Genomic DNA, 5,507 nt, shown 5'->3' on the forward strand with positions numbered 1-5,507 from the left:
CTCACTGAATTAATACAAATTGAATAAAGGAATAAATTCATGAATAAGTCAGATGATGTATTCTTAGCCCCCTGTAATGGTACTTACTTAGCGTGACCATATTTTGTACATTTTGGGCTCTCAGGGTCTAGAAAAGTGGTCTGTTATAGTTACATTCAACAAGTAATTGTGGAGAATGATGATGGTGAATTTTGATTCATATTTTAATCTGCTGAGGTATGCAAAAACTCATCACAGAGTAAAATTTATTTTTATTTTTTAAATTTATTTATTTATTTTGAGAGAGAGAGAGAGAGCACACAAAGGAGGGGCACAGAGAGAGAGAGAGAGAGAGAAGGAGAGAGAGAGAATCCCAAGCAGGCTCCTACTATCAACACAGAGCCTGATGCGGGGCTGGGACTCACAAACAGCTAGATCATGATCTGAGCTGAAGCTAAGAGTCAGATGCTTAATTGACGGAGCCACTGAGGCGCCCCACAATTTAAAATATATTCTTAAGTCATCTTGTTATAAATATTATGTTTTAAAGTTATGGAGTAAAAAGTATTTTTTCCATTTGTGCCTCAATACTGAACTAGAACAACTTTCCTCCTTTCCTTCCTTTTATAATGTAAATATATAATGTATATTGTATATTGTATATTGTATATATTGTACATATACATTATATGTATATGTATATGTATATGTATATGTATATGTATATAATGTATAATGTTTATTATATAATGTATATTGTGTAAGAGTTTGTCTTCCTTCAGGATTTTAATCGACCTCTCTATCCCCCCATTGTTTTAAGTTATTTCTTTTATCTTTCCCTTTATGTAAAGTCCTCGAGAAAATCATTTGAAGACTCTGTTACTATTTTTCATCTTCCAATCAGATTTCCCAATTCTGTTGAAGCGAATGCAGGTGTATTTTTTCCAGGTTCTCATATTTCTTCCCTTTAATGTTCTCCATGTAGTTTCCTCTTGTTCCTCTGCCATGGGATTAAATAGAAAGGTGATCATTGGTTCTAAACAATACCTGTTTAAACCCCAGACAAATAAGGTTTTTGATAAATATCATGTTCTTCTTAAGACATTTAATTATACTTTATTTCTCTTGCTGGTAATAATTTTCTAGAAAAACTATTTTATATTTTAATGTTCTTTATTTCTTCATACTTACCGCAGATTCCAAAAGTTACCCACATAGGGGAACACTAAGAATTTTCAGAAATACTCAGATTCAAGACTACTGATTAAATACTTTTCAGAGGATAGGAGTTTTACAGGGTGAGGGGAATATGTGGGTAAGATAATTGAATGTAGTTCTCTTAATCTTTATAACACACTGCTTCCAACCTCATTGCCTTTTATTCTTGCAGCTTCCCTGACACTAAAGCACTTTCCATTTGTTCAGTGAAAATTTAATAAAAGGAGAAAACTGCTATGTTATTTTCCCAAATGTTTACTGTGTGCATTTCTCATTTGCCAATGTTTTGATTGGCAGCTTTATCCCTGGATTTTAATTTTATATGAAATTTGATGGGAAGTATATTTTAGAAGTCATAATCAAAAATGACTGCAGCTCCCCTGTATGTGTTTTTCTAAGGAAGCTTTTGTTTCCCTAAGTTGAAATTGATAGCCCTGAGACGCAATGAGGATACGCATTGACAGGCTGTGATCACTTTCACTATTTGTGGCAATAAATAAACAATTGCAAATCCTTTGAGACATTAGTTTGGTGAAAATAATTTGGTACATATTTGTTACATTTTTATAAGTTTCCTAAAATCTCCTGAATGGCTTTTGTTGTTGTTGTTTTCTTATTTGTTTATTTTTTGGTGTGGGCAGGGGAACCTATTGAATACCTTTTGACTGCGTAGAGTTTAGAGCCATGGAAGCAATGGTCATATTACGAATGAAGTATTTTCATTATTGCCTTTGATTATCATCCTCAAGACTTTCTGTTCTATGTTCTCCAGGCTCTAGCTACTGCAAGCGTGGGCCATGGACTAGAGCATTGGCATCCCTTGACAACTTGTTAGAAACCCAACATCTCAGGTCCCACCACAGACCTGCTGAATAAGAATCTGTATTTTAACAGACATCCCAGGTAATTCCTATACCTTTCAAATCTTTCATAAATCTGATATGTATTTTAACTTAATCCCCACACCTTTTTTTTAATCAGTGGATTTTATTTTAAATTTTTTTTTTAATTTTTACATTTATTTATTTTTGAGAGACAGAGCACAAGTGGGGGAGGGGCAGAGAGAGGGAGGGAGACACAGAATCCGAAGCAGGTTCCAGGCTCTGAGGTGCCAGCACAGAGCCCCACACGGGGCTTGAACCCATGGACCACAAGGTCATGACCTGAGCTGAAGTCGGAGGCTTGACTGAGCCACCCAATGCCCCTTTTCAGTGGATTTTAAATGTTTCTCATGCCCCACTTAGTTCCCCTCACCTTGAAGTTTATATATTCTAGTCATCCAATGTTTGAGAAGAAAGGTATCATTACACTACCATGGAAGAGCATCCTGAATTTCTAGCTAATATAAAGCTATCACCTTTCACAGCATCGCTTCTTTATTTTAACTATTTGAGGGGCACCTGGGTGTCTCAGTCGGTTAACCGTGCGACTTCAGCTCAGGTCATGTTCTCAAGGTTCATGGGTTACAGTCCCGCATTAGGCTGTGTGCTGCCAGCTCAGAGCCTAGAACCTGCTTCAGATTCTGTGTCTCCCTCTCTCTCTCTCTGCCCCTCCCCTGCTCATGCTCTCTCTCTCTCTCTCTCAAAAGTAAATAAACATAAAAAATTTAAAAAATATATATTTTAACAGTTTGGATGAAAAAAAAAAGTCCAAGATCTATCACACATTTTCTAATCTCTGAAAATAGGGTGGACTAAACATTATTTAATCTTTTCTAATGTTTATTTATGTATTTTGAGACAGAGAGAGAGAGAGTGAGCATGCAAACTTGGGGATGGAGAGAGAGAGAGAGAGAGAGAATTGCAAGCCAGCTCCATGCTGTCAGTGTGGAGCCCAACACAGGGCTTGATCTCAGGAATCATGAGATCACATGAGGCAAAATCAAGAGTCAGACACTTAACTGACTGAGCCACCCAGGCACCCCTAATTTAATATTTTCTTAATAAATTTCAGTTATTATTATGAACTTCCATAATAAGACTGCTGAAAACAAAAATAGGCTTAAAAGTGAATGAGTTAGGGGCGCCTGGGTGGCTCAGTCGGTTAAGCATCCGACTTCAGCTTATGTCATGATCTCGCGGTCCGTGAGTTCGAGCCCGGTGTCGGGCTCTGTGCTGACCGCTCAGAGCCTGGAGCCTGTTTCTGATTCTGTGTCTCCCTCTCTCTCTGACCCTCCCCCGTTCATGCTCTGTCTCTCTCTGTCTCAAAAATAAATAAACGTTAAAAAAATTTTTTTTTAAAAAGTGAATGAGTTATTCTGGCATTAATAAATCTTATAGGACTTTCCACAGACTACTATGCTGTTTTAATTCATTTCTTTCTTAATTAAATTAATTTCTTTCTCCTCTCTGCATAGTAATACCCCTTTTTCATTAAGTTTCCCCACTCTGAGTGGGATTCCTTCTTCCCACTCCTGTTATTACTTCTGCTTACACACAGCACAGCTCTTTGCCTTATTGAGACAGGTTGCTCTTTCTTGGTTTTTTGGTTTATTTTTTTGCTGTTGTCTAGAATTTTTCTTTTCCTTGTTTCTGCTTTTCTTTTCCTACTACATAGTATCCCATCAGACAATTTTACTCTTTTAAATGGTGAGTCTGTTTCCATCCAAAGTACATATGAAACTTTGAAGTTTATATTTACTGTCTATATATCTAAACTACCTATGTATTTATGTATCTATATATGTATTTCCATTCAAACACCTGTTTTATGCTTCTTTTTCTTGCCTAATTTTGTATTAATAAAACTGTTTTATTATTGTGTTTCCCCCGTGTAACTTAATAATTTAAAATTTTTAACATTGGGGTGCCTGGGTGGCTCGGTCAGTAGAGCATGCTACTCTTCATCTTAGGGTCATGAGTTTGAGTCCCATGTTGGGTGTAAAGATGACTTAAATAAATAAAACTCAATTTTTTTAAATTTAAAAATGAAATGAAATAAAATATTTAACATTGTTGTGGTTATCCTAGATTATAACATACATCTTTGATTTAAATCTTATAAAAATTAATAATTTTTCCAAATAATATTAAAATTTTAGAATATTTTAATCCCATTTACTTTTTAAAATTATATTTTATTAGGGGCACCTGGGTGGCTCAGTCGGTTAAGCGTCCGACTTCCGCTCAGGTCACGATCTTGCGGTCCGTGAGTTCGAGCCCCGCGTTGGGCTCTGTGCTGACAGGTCAGAGATTGGAGCCTGTTTCAGATTCTGTGTCTCCCTCTCTCTGACCCTCCCCCATTCATGCTCTGTCTCTCTCTGTCTCAAAAACAAATAAACGTTAAAAAAAATTAAAAAAATAAAATAAAATAAAATAAAGTTATATTTTATTATTGTCATGCATTTTAATTCTACACATATTTTAAATTCTCAGAAATACTATTGGTTTGTACACTGTTAATGTTTTTACATTTTGATGTTTGTACATGGTTATTGTAGTATGTCCAGTCAATATTCATTTATATTTACCCACCTACTTACCCTTTTCATTGCTCTCCATTTCTTTGTGCAATGTGAGATATATATATATATATATATATATATATATATATATATATATTTTTTTTTTTTTTTTTTTTTTTACTTCCCAGATTGCAATGTTCTTTTAACACTTTATGATATCATTCTATTGTCTTTTGCTTCCATCATTTATGTTGACAAGTTTGCTGTCTGTTTCATTGCGGCTCTGTTGAAGGTAATATTCTTCTCTGATTACTTTCCATTTTTTTCGTTTGGTTTTCAGCTATCCGACCCTATGTGTTTAGGTGTGTTTTTCCTTATATTTGACCTACTCAGGCTTGGAGAATTTCTTGAGTCTGTGGGTTGGCATACTTTGGGAAAATTCTTAGCATCACCTCTCTGAATATTGCTTCTGCCCAGTTTTAGTTTCCATTATTTCTGGGACCTTAGCATCACCTATGTAAGATATTTTTATTTGGCCACAAAAATCCAGAAGTTACAGAAGGAACATCTGCTCCTGGATGAGTTTAAACAGTCTGCAAAGGAACTGTGCCGCTGAGGCAACAAAATCAGAGAAGCCAATGTGAGAAAACAGGACCACAGAAAAATGAGAGAATATTACAGCTACTTTCTTTCCCTCAGCATTTTATGTTCTTGATGTGGGCAAATGACTGCGAATCCAGAGTTCAAAGTATTCATTTTCCATACATTTTGCAGGTTGTGAAATCAAAGAAGAGAAGTTCTTTATTTTTTTAGGAGCATAGTCAGATTTCAAGTCTTGTTTTCTCACGTCCTATGGTACAATAATGTAGTGCAAATAACATTGGCTCAGAAATTTTTTTTAATGTTT

The sequence above is a fragment of the Neofelis nebulosa genome, chromosome 2 (genome assembly GCF_028018385.1).
Source record: "Neofelis nebulosa isolate mNeoNeb1 chromosome 2, mNeoNeb1.pri, whole genome shotgun sequence".
NCBI lineage: Eukaryota > Metazoa > Chordata > Mammalia > Carnivora > Felidae > Neofelis > Neofelis nebulosa.